At 45.0% G+C, this 16,207-nt stretch overlaps 1 protein-coding gene across 6 annotated transcripts in view; it reads left to right on the top strand.

The window, feature by feature from the left end:
- The window catches only part of mtss1lb (MTSS I-BAR domain containing 2b), a 68,188-nt gene that overhangs the window by 34,556 nt on the left and 17,425 nt on the right, over positions 1-16,207 (top strand). The window lies entirely within an intron of this gene.

Here is a 16,207-nt window from a genome sequence, read left to right as displayed (position 1 = left end):
GAACTCATCTCTCGGCATTTACAGCCCACTCATTACCTCAGCCAATCATGGCTAGCGGGAAGGTTCCTGCCTTTGTCCGTGGATAAACCGACTAGGCTCGTAATTTAACATTTTTATTTGTATTTACAGATGGCATACACGTTTGTTATTAAGGCACATGAAAGTTCACATGTTCCAGAAGTCATTTCGGCGAAAATACATATTGATTAACAAAAAAAAATGTTTATGTTCAGATGCTTCTCCTGTGAAGTAGTGACGTGTGACATACACCTAGTTTCCAGAAACGAGTCAAATTTAGTCTTGATACTGATGAAGTTCAAATTGAACCTCACAATAGATCTTAGTTGATGATTCTGTGTATCAGATAGCATGACCAGTAAGATCATCTCATACTAGATTGACAAGTTGGAGGAGGTCACAAGAGACCTTATCCCATGGCTTCCTAGGGAAACCATTCAGGCGACAGCTTTGAAAAAAATTACATACACCTTAGCCAAATACATTTAAACTCAGTTTTTCACAATTCCTGACATGTACAATCCTAGTAAAAATTCCCCGTCTTAGGTCAGTTAGAATCACCACTTTATTTTAAGAATGTGAAATGTCCGAATAATAGTTGAGAGTGATTTATTTCAGCTTTTATTTCTTTCATCACATTCCTAGTGGGTCAGAAGTTTACATACACTCAATTAGTATTTGGTAGCATTGCCTTTAAATTGTTTAACTTGGGTCAAACATTTCAGGTAGCCTTCCACAAGCTTCCCACAAGAAGTTGGGTGAATTTTGGCCCATTTACTCCTGACAGAACTCGTAGGTTTGTAGGCCTCCTTGCTCGCACACACTTTTTAGGTTCTGCCCACAAATATTCTATAGGATTGAGGTCAGGACTTTGTAATGGCCACTCCAATACCTTGACTTTGTTGTCCTTAAGCCATTTTGCTGCAACTTTGGAAGTATGCTTACGGTCATTGTCCATTTGGAAGACCAAGCTTTAACTTCCTGACTGATGTCTTCAGATGTTGCTTCAATATATCCACACAATTGTCGTGCCTCATGATTCCATCTATTTTGTGAAGTGCACCAGTCCCTCCTGCAGCAAAGCACCCCCACAACATGATGCTGCCACCCCCGTGCTTCACGGTTGGGATGGTGTTCTTTGGCTTGCAAGCCTCCCCCTTTTTCATCCAAACATAACGATGGTCATTATGGCCAAACAGTTCTATTTTTTTCTTTCATCAGACCAGAGGACATTTCTCCAAAAAGTACAAACTTTTCCCAAGCTGTTTAAAGGCACAGTCAACTTAGTGTATGTAAACTTCTGACCCACTGGAATTGTGAGACACATAAGTGAAATTATCTGTCTGTAAGCAATTGTTGGAAAATTACTCATGTCATGCACAAAGTAGATGTCCTAACCGACTTGCCAAAGCTATATTTTGTTCACAAGAAATTTGTGGAGTGGTTGAAAAAACGAGTTTTAATGACTCCAACCTAAGTGTATGTAAACTTCCGACTTCAACTGTATATCTAGGAACTCGCTAGAGTCAATGCTTCGATCTGGACTGGCTGTTAGCCAAGGTTCTTGCCTAAGAAATGATAAAAGCACATCATAATCATGATGACTGTACCCTTGTGTGTAATGTTTATTCCCTGCTCTTTGAGTTGATTGCAGGCTGTCAGCTCTTTATTTTTTGCATAGTTGGTGCTCACACAAGAATTTGCCTCTATTTGAGTCTGCACGTACAGGCACCTTTTTTGCTGAGCTGACTGTAATTCTAATCTTCCTTGAACTGTGCCACACATCAGATGCACTTTCCTCCCTATTCTAGTTTGCCAGCTTGTTCACCATGAACCTCAATGTAATCCTGGTAGAATGCCTTGTATTTTTCATAACTCAGATCATCGCGGTTTTGATGAGAGTTCCTTCCATCAACTGCACTATTTTCCCTGCTCTGTTGTTCTTCTGATGGAGAGGCATTGTATCACTTCTCCGGTAAAGTGTTTTTGAGGTGAAAGAGGTTTAGTAGGAGCCTTGACCATACTCTAAAGGCTTTGAGACGGGTGATGTGGTATTTTTGGAAGCGAAGAACTACCAACAGCCATTGAACTGCCCTCATACTCATCCTCTGCCTTGTAGTGCCTGACGTTTATCTAACTTAGACGTTTAGGCTCAAGGATGTCCCTGCTCATACTAATAATGTTTATTCTAGCACCTTATCTCAAACTCAAGGTAGCTTTACATCATAAAAAGCCTGGACAAATAACATTACACAAGTTCAAGAAAACATCACATGCAAAATGTATAAAATTGATTTTATGGTTGTAAATAAAATTGCTAGCCACTCTAATACCATTCACAAGATAGCTGCTGCATGGCTACAGAACTTCCGTTCGATGATGCCACTGCCTCTCTCTGTTACCCAAGCCGTCTGTTTTGGTTTGTTGACGCTCTGACTGGGCTCAACCAACCTCTGCTTTCAGGAAAGTCTGCATGTCTCTTGCACAAAACTTTGCTGGTTTTATTACACAGGCTTCTGTGCTTTTATAATTTCTTAGTTCTTCGCCATCAACACCCTCGGAGGGAACGAAGTAGTTAGACATGGTTGTGTAGCTAACGTCAGGCCATCGGCGTCATGTCATCTACCCATTCCGTTAGCTTAGACGGATGCAGCTCTGTCACAATGGTTGGTATTGCTTGTTAAAATAATATTTTTTTGTACGAATTAACCTGAACTTTTACCTGCTAGCTACTACAGCTAGCTATCTCCTGGCTCCAATGTAAACACAGCTTAACTGGAAAACGGAAACCGGAAACCGGCTTCTGCTATGAATGACAAGGAAGGTCATAGTTCATGAAAGTGGTGAATAGAATAACACCTAAGAATATGGTTTTAGTGTACAGTTTAAACGCATGTCAGAATGTTATAGGCTGACTGGTTGACCTCTACATGGCTCAGAGATGTCCTGTCACGGTAGTCTGGCTGACACCTAACTTGAAGTCCGCCAAGCTACTGTCGCGGTACATCCAGAATGGAAAATGAGATAGAGGAGAACAGGGCTTTACAGGAGAAAGCCTTGGAGACGCCAGTCTATATATATATATATATATAACTGACTGGCGTCTCCAAGGCTTTCTCCTGTAAAGCCCTGTTCTCCTCATATATATATATATTCAAATTTACATGAGTAACCAGTCACGGCTGTGTGAACTGACCTAGGACCAGATGCTAAGACAGAGGCTCTTCCTGTTCTCTGCTCATTCCTCAGCTACTGATTGACCTAGGTTCAGTAGCAGAAGTTTAATGTTCTGGGTGTCCCATGTCGCCCTGACTACGTTCTCAGCCTGCTCTCCATTCCTAGAATACAGTCCACGCCATGCCATTCCATCTCCATTTAAATAGAGTGCACATTCCCAGCTCTCCCCTGGCTTTTAGCAATTGAATAGTCCAGATCAGTGGGTAGGACTGGCTGGCCAGCTATTCAGCACAGTACAGTCCTGGTGCTGTGTATTCAATCTAACTTGACGTTCTTGGTCTCGCATTCGATCAGTGAAGTTAGACATTAGCTTATTTGGGGTAAACTTTTTTTGAACCCAGATAAATGCGTAGGCTTTAATCATGCAGACAGCGTTTCTCAGACAGTCGAAATCATGAATCAGCTGTGATCGTTTTTATGGATGTATACAAAGAAATGTATATTGAAAAAAGGTCAAACTAAACAAAATGCAGCTAGTTTGCAGTCTTTACAGCTTCAGTTTGAAGTGATTGTGTTTGAACATGTGAAAAGGTTAAATAACATTCTTAGATCTGAATGTTACTACATTTTTTCTTGTGGTTTTTATGGAAAGTTTCTTAATGTTGTCAGAACAATTTGAGTACATTACTTTAAATAGAACCATGAGGAATCCTGTAGGACACATTATGCTGAAGTAATGAAATTCTAACAGAAGAACGTAGTTTCTTAACGTTCTCTGAACTATTTGAGAACATTCCCAATATCAAACCTGTTGGAGAACATTCATAGAGCATGACCAACATTTTAATTGAATGTAGCCATGTTTAAACTTTTAGGAAACATTCTGTTTAAGTAATGAAATGCCAACAAATACTGTTTTTTATTGTCAGGTTCCTTAATGTGCTGAGGATGTTCCAAAGCCAAGCCACTATCCAGCATCATTCCCAAAAAGTAGTGGTAGGTTGAATGCAAAATAAAGATAGGACAAATACACTCTCACCATGTGGAAACATATGGTTCTCAGAACGTTTTGAGCTAGCTGGGTACTGTGAAACGCTCTCATCATTGTACTGATTGCTCTGATTGCGTTCGTACTCCATTTTGTGGGCTTCAAGGCTACTTACTACATGTATGCAGTGAGCCTGTGTTCCCTGTGCAAGTTGTGTAAGGTCTGCTGCAGTGTCAGTCATTCATTTTATTTCCACGCTGCAGTGCTACTAGTGATTTCTGAATTTTGTCCATCCTCCATTTTCCTCTGCATTGTGTGTGTGGTTCAGGCTATATTCGATCCACTGCAGCACAGTAACATGTTATCCATGTTTCAGTATCTTGCGCCACAGTATGCATGAATCCAGTCTGGTGTGTAATGACGGTGGTGCTGTGTTTTGGGGCCGCGGCTCACAGGCATGGACACATGCTGGGATAGGAATCCAGGCCTCCATGAATGATTCTGTTTTTTATTTGCTGCTGCTGCAGTCTCTGTCTCGCCTGCTTTTTCGGTCTTGCTCTCTCATCTCTCATCTCTCTCTCTCTCTCTCTCCCTCTCTCTCTCTCCCTCTCTCTCTCTCTCTCTCTCTCTCTCTCTCTCTCTCTCTCTCTCTCTCGTTCTCTCTCTCTCTCTCTCTCTCTCTCGTTCTCTCTCGTTCTCTCTCTCTCTCTCACTTTATCTCTATTTATTTCTCTGTCTACTCCTCCCCCCCTCCACCTCTCTCTCTCTCTCTCTCTCTCTCTCTCTCATCCCTCTCACGTTGTTGCGATGTCGTGGGCTGATCGCTCTCTGCCGCAGACGGCTGTAACCCTGGCAACCAAAGTCACACCTGCCATGGCGATACCCTCCTCTCCTCATTATCCCAGTCAAGCTCAAAAGCTCTGTCATCCCTGCTCTGTCTCCCCCTCCTCCTCCCCTCACCCCTTTCCCATCTTCTTCATTGCCCTTTGTGCTCTGCTCTGCCTCTCTGGATGGAGTTCTGGGAGAGAGGTGTGTCTACGTACTACATACAAGGGCCGGCCACTAGCAAGACTTGCCATGCTCGTGTCTCGGTTTTCCCCTATCATGGGAGTGACTCAACTAAATAACACTGTACCCATTTGAAACATGACCCATGGAATGCTGTACCAGAGTAGTATGGAAGTGAGGAGACCTGTCTCTCCAGGGACAGGCAGTGTGTGATCTATGGCACAGATACACTATGTCTACAAAGTATGTGGATACCCATTTAAATTAGTGGATTCGTCCATTTCAGCCACACCCCGTTGCTGACGGGTGAATAAAATCGAGCACACAGCCATGCAATCACCATAGACAAACATTGGCATTAGAATGGCCTTACTGAAGAGCTCAGTGACTTCCAACGTGGCACTGTCAATTTCTTCCCTGCTAGAGCTGCCCCTGTCAACTGTAAATGCTGTTATTGTGAAGTCGAAATGTCTAGAACGGCTCAGCTACGAAGTGGTAGGCAACACCAGCTCACGTGCTGGTGCCGTGTGCTGGTGCCGTGTGCTGGTGCCGTGTGCCGTGTGCCGAGTGCTGAAGCCGAGTGCCCGAAGCCGTGGGCCGTGTGCCGTGGGCCGTGTGCCGAAGCCGAGTGCCGAAGCCGAGTGCCCGAAGCCGTGGGCCCGAAGCCGTGTGCCGTGGGCCGTGTGCCGAAGCCGTGTGCCGAAGCCGTGTGCCGAAGCCGAGTGCCCGAAGCCGTGGGCCGTGTGCCGAAGCCGTGGGCCGTGTGCCGAAGCCGAGTGCCGAAGCCGAGTGCCGGTGCCGTGTGCCGTAGCACGTGTGCCGAAGCCGTGTGCCGAAGCCGTGTGCCGAAGCACGTGGTGTGTAAATAATCTTCTGTCCTCGGTTACAACACTCACTACCGAGTTCCAAACTACCTCTGGAAACAACGTCAGCACAGTAACTGTTCGTTTGGACTGCTTCACCATCTGGCAGTCCAATGGACAAATCTGGGTTTGGTGGATGCTAGGAGGATGCTACCTGCCCGAATGCATAATGCCAACTGCAAAGTTTGGTGGAGCTGGGGCTGTTTTTCAGGGTTCGGGCTACACCCCTTAGTTCCAGTGAAGGGAAATCTTTACGCTACAGCATACAATGACATCCGACATGATTCTGTTCTTCCAATTTTGTGGCAACAGTTTGGGGAAAGCCCTTTCCTGTTTCAGCAAGACAATGATGCTCAAAGTGAGGTCCATACAGAAATGGTTTGTCGAGATCCATTTTAACGCCCATGTTTTTGGAATGAGATGTTCAACGAGCACATATATGCAGTGTATGTTCTAATCCGATGTTGACACATCTCTCATCTCCTCTGTCCATCTCTTTGATCTGGGCCAATGCCTCAGGACTCTAGACATTTTATACGTGGGCCATCGTGGGTATTACAGATCAGGACCTGCGTGTGTGTTTTGTGTACATCTTAGCTCAGATTGACCAGGGATTAAAAGGCTACACAGTACAGTATGGTGGATGTAGGAAGGTGCTTAGTCTATTGGATGTGTAAGCAGTTTTATGGAAAGGTGTATCTGTCTATATATTGCTAGACATGAGTGTGCGTCTGCATGTTTGTGTGTGTGTTTGTGTGCGCTCAATATCCCCTTGCTGGTGAGTTGGCTCCAGTACGTGGGCCAGTCATGTCAGCGTTGTGATTCCTCATACAGGGAGTGGCCAGTTCTCTCTGCTCTGCCCTGGTGCTAATGTTTGGTGCGTTAGTCAAAGTGTGTAAGTGCGCGGCTGCGCACATCAATGCATGTGGGTGTAATGGTGTGTGTCTGTATTGGTCCTTGTGTGTGTGTGTGCTTCTGAATGTGTGTTTTGGTGTGCGTGTGTGTGTGTTGAGGCTATGCTGTCAGGGCACCCGGCTTAGTGAAGAAGCCCTGGTGAAGCCATGTGGGCCTCAGAGGGGTATATTGTGGAATATTCTGGGCCGGCCTGCCTGAGAACTAGGCCAGACTGTTAGACAGACGGACAGACTGAGCAGCCAGGATTCCACTGGGACATGCCCATCCAATCATAAGGGACAGAGATGCACTTTGTCTGACTGAGATTACACACAAACTAGGTGATGAAGGTGCAGAGAGTTGAGATTACCTTGGCTGCTGGGTCATAATCCCTGTGATTGCCTTATTCCCACTCTGAGGGTTGGGAGATTCATAATACATGTAGTAATGTATGGTTACATCATGAGGCAGCTGTCTGTACTTCTGAAGTTCTAGATCTGTCAGTGTGTATAAGCAAGAGGGCCTAATGTGTTCTGTATCTGGTGTGCGTTCTAACGTGTGTGTGTGTGTGTGTGTGTGTGTGTGTATATGGTCTCTCAGTACCAGTGTAATCCTGTGTCTCCCAGCAGGATTGTAACTCATAAAACAGGACTATTAAAAGTCTCCTAATCCTCCAGAGGCAGGCTGGGGGTAATTAGTACCAGAGCAGAGCGCCCCAACTCTCTCATTCATTAATGCCGTCCAAATGGTATTTACCAAACGACTTGTACATGACTCACTCACACTCCCTCCTTAGATACAGGAAGTAACAGGATGTACAGTGGATGAGTCTGTCAGATTCCTCTGGGGAATCACAGGTGTGTGTGTGTGAATGATGCAATAGAGCGAGGGAAAGGGGCTGACGAATCCCCCTGCAGATTTCATCTCCCCCCGTTGCCATGGAGATGCTCTGGTGGGAAGGCCACAAAGTCTGAGGCACAGAGAAAAGGAAAATGCTTGTGTGAGTCAGAGAGAGGAAAAGAGAGCGAAAGAGAGAGGAGAAAGAGAGAGGAAGTGGTGATGGTGGACTATTATTACTGAGCAGAAAGTCTAAAGAGGCTCATTGATATTCTCTGGGAAAGGAAAGCAGCCCTTGCTGGGTGTGTTCGTGGTAAACAGGCCTGCTAGAGGAGCTCTGTCTGCCCCTCTCTCACTCAAACACTTGTTTTTTCTCTCTCCTTCTCTCTGAAGGGGTTTGTTTGGGGGTGATGGGACGTCCACCCCCGCAGCTCTAGGATGATTTCATTCTGGGGAAATCAGCCATTCCTTCTCTCCCCTTTCACCCTACTTACCTGCTCACCATAACGATCAGACAACAAACCCTGTAAATATCGAAATGAACACCTAAAACCACATCACTCCCTCCTTCACGTCTGGACAGCTCTAGTGTAAATTGATGGGACTATATGGGAGGGGAAATAGGCTGTGTAGAACTCTCCCATGACTGTATCTGTGAAAGCCTTCCTACTCTGTGATGTCTTAGCCAAGTGGAGGGAGAGATGGGCTGAGTAAAAATGCTTAGGGCCAGTGAGTTTGGCCCAGATGTGTGCGCTAAAGAGCTATTTTCTGCCCATGCGGTAATCACTAAATTATGAATGTTGAGTTTATGACACAGTATGCTGCAGTCACGGCATGGGGGTGTGTGTGTGTGGTGGGGGGGGGGGGGGGGGGGGGGGGGGGGGGGGTGTATAAGCTGTATGTGTGCTTGTGTGATTAGCACTCAAGTAGAGTGTGCTGTGAGTGAGCGCTCATGCAGTCTGTGTGTGTTAGGCACGTTTTTATAAGTTGGTGTATGTGCATGGCATGTATTTGTGTGTGACCTATTTTCTCCATCTCTCATAACAGAATGCTGATTGGGGTGTTGTGTTAGCTGTATTAGTAGTTGTAGTTTTAGTTGTATTAGTAGTTGTAGCAGTATTTGTATTAGTTGTATTATGTCTTAGGTGTGTGTGTGTGTGTGTGTGTCTATAGAGCTGTGCAGACATTGATTGGGTTAGTGTGCAAATGAGGAGAGGAGGGCTGACACAAGGAAAGGGTCAGTCACAATGGCAGGCTGGGCCATCCTCCCTGATCTGTCACACACACTTCTCCTTGATGGGATAAATATAGAGCCTCAAATAAGACGATCAGATCCAGGGTTTTAAAGTGGAACTGGCACAATGTGAACTACTTTGCAGATATGAAACAAACAGACAATCATAATATGAGTAAAAAATATTGAATTCCCAGTTTATGCTATAAAAACAACTTTATAAGAGGTTTTAAATGTAGGTTATATTTGATTCAACATTCCATGTCGTACACGAATGCATTGTTAGCTGAATAGATGGATGCAGTTAATTGCATGATTAATATCATTCACCAATACATTTCTTAGAAGTCCTAAATATTGCTATCGTGTTGTAAATCACAGCTGGCCTGGTACATTGTTTGCTACCTCCTTTCAGGATGCACTGTTTCAGTTTCCATGACTCAATATTTTGGACAAAAAAATGGAATGGCTGGGAATGTCAATACAATCAAACTAGTAAGGGCAATGATTACAAGTCAGTCATAACGTGGCTAATATGCTAGCATATCTATTTATGTCGCAAGCTAAAAACAGAGCCTAACGTTTAGATAGATAGCTAGCTAGTGGGTGGGTGACAGACTTTTTCAGCTAGAGATGCAGGTGTCATTTGGTTAGCTAGCAAGAGATGTGAATCGCCTTGCTAGCTAGCTATGCTAAACTACTGTTATACAGTTAGTACATCTCTTGTGTTCGTAAATTCACTCTGGCTAGCTATCTACTCCGATTTTAGAGCACTCTGGTCTACGTGTGCCAGAGTGCACAATAACTAATGAATTTACGAATGCACAACACCCGTTGAATATGACCAGTGTCAGTATATGTAGGCTCAAAAATGTGGTTAGTCATGAACGCACTATATAACATGACAACGACCTTACCAGTTCTGCCAGGGCGAGCAAAAGCAGAGTGAAGTAGCTAGCAAGCTAGCCATCTTTAGCCAGTTAGCTTGGGGGCTTGGTTGGGACGAGCATACTTTGGCAGGCAAGCCGCAGACTATTCCCCCATCATTTACCAGTGCAATTTTGACTGCCAACTTCCTGAAAAAGGTTTGCTCTGCCTATCATTAGTTGTTGATCTTGTTGATGTGCATTTTGGGAAAGATGGCCTACCTTTTTTATGGTTGTTTGATCAATAGGACTGTAAAGTTCCCAAATGTAAGATGACTCCTGTGGTATTTATCTGCATATGTGCAGCAATCCAATCAAGTGCATTTTGTGACTTTTGCCGAATGCATTCCAGTTATTTAACGTCACGCTGTTGCAACTGCCTGTAAACACACAGTCCAGTTCAAAGTGAATGGTGGCAGGCCCTTGTGGCAAATGGCTTGTTCCCGTATAGGCCTACTCTAGCTCTGAATGGCTATAGAGGACCGGTCTGCGTAGACTCCGGTCCTGGGCGAGAGAGATTTTTATTTACTGCAGTGTCTATTAGCTGTCCAAATGCACGGCCACTTTCCCACTCTATATTGCCATCGAATTTTCACAAATGCCTTAGTGTTCTTAATTTTCAAACATTCTAATAATTGATGAAAATGTGATAATGACAAAGTGCATGCTTGTCATAAAAATTAAAGTAATTTATTTCTACACACAATACACCATAATGACCATAGTGAAAACAGAAATACCTTATTTAAATAAGTATTCAGACCCTTTGCTATGAGACTTGAAATTAAGCTCCGGTGCATCCTGTTTCCATTGATCATCCTGGAGATGTTTCTACAACTTGATTGGAGTCAGCATGTCAGAAATGTAATTGAAGAAACCATAGAATCTAACCACTTTGGGGAAAATTGGAAAACACTAAACCAACAAAACTGGAGTCCACCTGTGATAAATTCAATTTATTGGACATGATTTGGAAAGGCACACATCTGTCTATAAGGTCCCACAGTTACAGTGCATGTCAGGGAAAAAAAACAAGCCATTAGGTCAAATGAATTGTTCGTAGAGCTCCGAGACAGGATTGTGTCGAGGCAAAGATCTGGGGAAGGGTACCAAAAAATGTCTGCAGCATTGAAGGTCCCTGAGAACACAGTGGCCTCATCATTCTTAAATGAAAGAAGTTTGGAACCATCAAGACTCTTCCTAGAGCTGGCCGCCCGGTCAAACTGATCCCTGGTCACGGAGGTGACCAAGAACCCGATGGTCACTGACAGAGCTCCAGAGTTCCTCTGTGGAGATGGGAGAACCTTCCAGAAGGGCAACCATCTCTGCAGAACTCCGCCAATCAGGCCATTATGGTAGTGGCCAGATGGAAGCCACTCTTCAGGAAAAGGCACATGGCAGCCCGCTTGGAGTTTTCCAAAAGGGACCTAAAGGACTCTGACCATGAGAAATAAGATTCTCTGGTCTGATGAAACCAAGATTGAGCTGTTTGGTCTGAATGCCAAGCGTCACGTCTGGAGGAAACCTGGCACCATCACTACGGTGAAGCATGGTGGTGGCAGCATTATGCTGTGGGGAGGTTTTTCAACGGCAGGGACTGGGAGACTAGTCAGGATCCAGGAAAAGTTGAACGGTGCAAAGTTCAGAAAGATCCTTGATGAAAACCTGCTCAGGACCTCAGACTGGGGTGAAGGTTTACCTTCCAATAGGACAACGACCCTAAACACACAGCCAAGACAACGCAGGAGTGGCTTCGGGACAAGTCTCTGAATGTCCTTGAGTGGCCCAGCCAGAGCCCGGACTTGAACACCGATCGAACATCTCTGGAGAGACCTGAAAATAGCTGTGCAGTGACGCTCCCCATCCAACCTGACAGAGCTTGAGAGACTCTGCAGAGAAGAATGGGAGAAACTCTCCAAATAAAGGTGTGCCATGCTTGTAGCATCCTCCGCCAAGAAGTATTGAGGCTGTGATCACTGCCAAAGGTGCTTCAACATAGTACTGAATAAAGGGTCTGAGTACTGAATACACATGTAAATGTGATATGGGAAAGGGTACCAAAAAATGTCTGCAGCATTGAAGGTCCCCTAACGCTAACTCTAACCCTATTTTTTTTCTGTTTGTAATAAATGTACAAACATTTCTAAAGTGTGGAAAACGTGAAGGGGTCTGAATACTTTCTGAATGCACCGTATATGAACAGATTTGAATAAGAGTTCATGTTGTTAAAATGCTGTCAGTTCCACTTTTAAGTCTCTGCCTAGGCACTAGAATGTTAGTAAGTTTTTATTTTTTTTCTCACCACAGTCCCAATATCCTTTTCCCAATGGAAAGCTTGAAGCTATTTTCTGATCAAATGCTCTGAGTGTTGTGACTTGCATGTGAAGGGCTGTGGGCCTACTGCGGCCCTGAAAGCAAACATTTCTAAAATGTGGAACATTTCCAGGAGCCCCATAAAGAGTCATGGGATAGCATGTGAAACCACAGCCACCCACCTTATGACTGAGCAGAAAATGGCTGGAAGTGGTTGTGACTGAGGAAGGGAGGAGGTGGAAGAGGAGAAAGAGAGACACCCAGGGATCAAGGAAGATCCAGCACTGATAAGCAACAGTCTAATGATCCATTGCCAAAGTGATACTATGATACGGATGTGAATGTAGGCTTATTTTCATACAGTAACACTTTAGAGTTACTGGTATTAGATAGGTACTATTATATTAGGTAGAGAGGAGTGGAAGTTAAAGAATGTTCTGCCAGAGTGACCTTAGCAACAGACAGCCCCACCGACAGTCACGAGGAGTGCTAGTTCTGCATTGTCACGGCAACCAGCAGGACTGTCAGTCTGAGGGGTGCTGATTGATTTGGAAAGGGAACGAAGGCAGGGAACGAGGGGCCTGTGTCTGCGTGTTTTCTTCTGACTGTGTCTCTCCAACGAGCGGAATGGAAAAACAGTGTTCTTGTGCATTAACCACACGCTCCTACCTGCATTGCTGTCCTCAAACTGAACCCACCTGCTAGAAAGGCTTGCTGTGCCTCCACAGAGGTCTAATTTGAGTTTAAGCTAGTGAGCAGTATTGGAGTCTTGCCAGGCAACTGGCCAAGTTTATCCACTTATTTCCTAAAGTTCATCAACCGTGCAGACGGAATGAAAATGAGGTTCTCTCTACACTTTTTCATTTGTTTTCTCACTTGTTCACTCACCGTCTCTCAAAGACTGACAAATAGGAACATTTCACACAGAGGACAGGATAGTTATAAACACTAACACGTCAGGGTGTTTTTACTAGTGGGCACACCACCTATAATGCAGCCTCCATGGCAGGTCAGTGACCCTCCTGTGTCCCAGGGTGGAAGAAAGGCAGAAAGGAAGCTGAGCAATGTCAGAAAAGGCAGAGCGAGGGATGAGAGGGAATAGAGGGATATCCCACGGTGAGTCCCCGTGGAGGAGGGTGGGGCGCCCACAGCAGGGGCTGTACTAATTACACCTTCTTTACTGTCACACACACACACACACACACACACACAGGGCTGAGTGGCAGTGCGGAGAATGATTCACGAATTGAGCATGTCCATATCCCACTGCCATAAAGCATGCAGCCTACTAAGTTCCTACTGCATCTATTTCATATGCAAACCCTAACATGCATCCAAAGATGAAAAGGTGTGTGTGTGTGTTTGATCTACTGCTCTCCAACCAGTGAATTCATCAGGGCTCCATCAATAGAGCTCCATAAATATGCAGTGCAGACTGGCTTGGCTTCCTCCTCTCTCCCAAAACGTGCTTCACCTTACCATGGGGATAAGTTAAGCGAATGAGACCTGAGATATGTGTGTTAGTGTTTTGGACTGGCAGTGGTGTATTATATTAGATGGTGTGTGGTATGTTGTTTAGGGTGGTTGCATACTGCAGTATTTTACAGGGAGCTGTGAATATGGGGTATGTCTGTGTGTCTGTCTGTGTTTGTTGAGGCAGTGGGTTGGGCAGAGACTAGCAACAGTGTCTGGGTTGCTTTTCTGCTTCTGCGGTCCTTATCTCCAGGAAATACACTTGAGGAGATCTGGGGAACCCCTAGCAGCTGTCCCACAGAACAGATGAAAAGACCGGGTCAGGAATCAGGATGTACGATTAGCAACTGGGATTGCACGTTCACACACTTCCCTACTGCTACGGAGAACACGTGGCTGGAGGTCTGATGTCTCGGTGTGGGATTGAATTCCGTTGAGTCCTCTTGCTGTTTGTCTAGGCCCGAGTGTTGATTCCACAGGTCAGAGTCTGCAGGGGCGTGTGGATGTTAGCTGTTAGCACCACTGTGTGTGTTTGAACAGTGGCCACTCTACTCCCTCTCAGTGGCGACTTGGCTTATCCTCTTTCATCTGCAAGGAAATACTCCAGGCTGTCATGACCCGGACGTTCCCTCTTTGATAAATCAGGAAAGAAGAAAAGAACTCACATCCTCTACTTCTACCGTTCGATAGCCTCACCGAGGGAGGGGAGGAGAGAAAGACATGTAGTACAGTCGTGGCCAAAAGTTTTGAGAATGACACAAATATTAATTTCCACAAAGTTTGCTGCTTCGGTGTCTTTAGATATTTTTGTCAGATGTTACTATGGAATACTGAAGTATAATTATGTAACTGATGGTTGGGAGAAGTTGCTCTCATTCTTTATTCATGGCTGTGTTCTTAGGCAAAATTATGAGTGAGCCCACTCCCTTGGCTGAGAAGCAACCCCACACATGAATGGTCTCAGGATGCTTTACTGTTGGCATGACACAGGACTGATGGTAGCGCTCATGTTGTCTTCTCCGGACAAGCTTTTTTCCGGATGCCCCAAACAATCGGAAAGGGGATTCATCAGAGAAAATGACTTTACCCCAGTCCTCAGCAGTCCAATCCCTGTACCTTTTGCAGAATATCAGTCTGTCCCTGATGTTTTTCCTGGAGAGAAGTGGCTTCTTTGCTGTCTTTCTTGACACCAGGCTATCCTCCAAAAGTCTTTGCCTCACTGTGCGTGCAGATTCACTCACACCTGCCTGCTGTCATTCCTGAGCAAGCTCTGTACTGGTGGTGCCCCGATCCCACAGCTGAATCAACTTTAGGAGACGGTCCTGGCGCTTGCTGGACTTTCTTGAGCACCCTGTAGCATCTGACCACTCTTCATAACATTCTGGAGTATATGCAAATTGCCATCATACAAAGTGAGGCAGCAGACTTTGAAAATTTATATTTGTGTCATTCTCAAAACTTTGGGCCACGACTGTAGACTGTCATGCTGAATTGTATTAGCAACCTAAAGGTGTCTGTAGGTGTCTGTAGCCTGACAGGATGTGTGGTTGAGGAAATCAGTTAGGGGGGGGGGGGGAGAGATGGAGGGAACACGAATGCCAGCGGAAGATGCCTGATCACTCTGTTCCTGCCTGTCATTCTCTGTCGCCTTGCTCTATCGCTCTTTTCTTCTGCCTTCCTCTCTCTCCACACTCCCTCTCACATCCACCCAATGCACCCACTCCTTGCTGTCTCCTTCTCTCCCTCCACCTTTCGCTCTGTCATATCAGCCTGTTCCCTCACCATGGTGTTGGTGACTAAATGTCATGGGAAAAATCAATATGTGCTGGCTCCCTGTGGGTTCACTGCGGGAGGGGAGCGTTGCAGGGAGGAGGGTTACAGGCAGGGAGGCTAACAGTAAACACAGGCTGGCTGTGCTGGGGTTAGGGCAGGAGCAGATGGGGATGACAGCAGACTACACAGAGGAGAGGAGTTCCTTTCAGGATTAGTTCACTAGATGTCTCTATTTGGGTTTGACCTATAGCTAAACAAGGTATAGTGACTGAGTTATTGGCTGCCTATACTGTACAAATACTGTGTGTGTGGCAGATTAAACATGCTTAATTTTACTCACATTCCTCACCTTTCTATATATACAGTGGGGCAAAAAAGTATTTAGTCAGCCACCAATTGTGCAAGTTCTCCCACTTTAAAAGATCAGAGAGGCCTGTAATTTTAATCATAGGTACACTTCATCTATGACAGACAAAACGAGGGGAAAAAATCCAGAAAATCACATTGTAGGTTTTTTTAATGCATTTCTTTGCAAATTATGGTGGAAAATAAGTATTTGGTCAATAACAAAAGTTTATCTCAATACTTTGTTATATACCCTTTGTTGGCAATGACAGAGGTCAAACGTTTTCTGTAAGTCTTCACAAGGTTTTCACACACTGTTGCTGGTATTTTGGCCCATTCCTCCATGCAGATCTCCTCT

Source organism: Oncorhynchus mykiss, chromosome 26, assembly GCF_013265735.2.
Source record: "Oncorhynchus mykiss isolate Arlee chromosome 26, USDA_OmykA_1.1, whole genome shotgun sequence".
NCBI classification, from domain to species: Eukaryota; Metazoa; Chordata; class Actinopteri; order Salmoniformes; family Salmonidae; genus Oncorhynchus; species Oncorhynchus mykiss.
The sequence above is the reverse complement of the archived record's forward strand: the minus strand, read 5'-3'. Positions and strand labels throughout refer to the sequence as shown.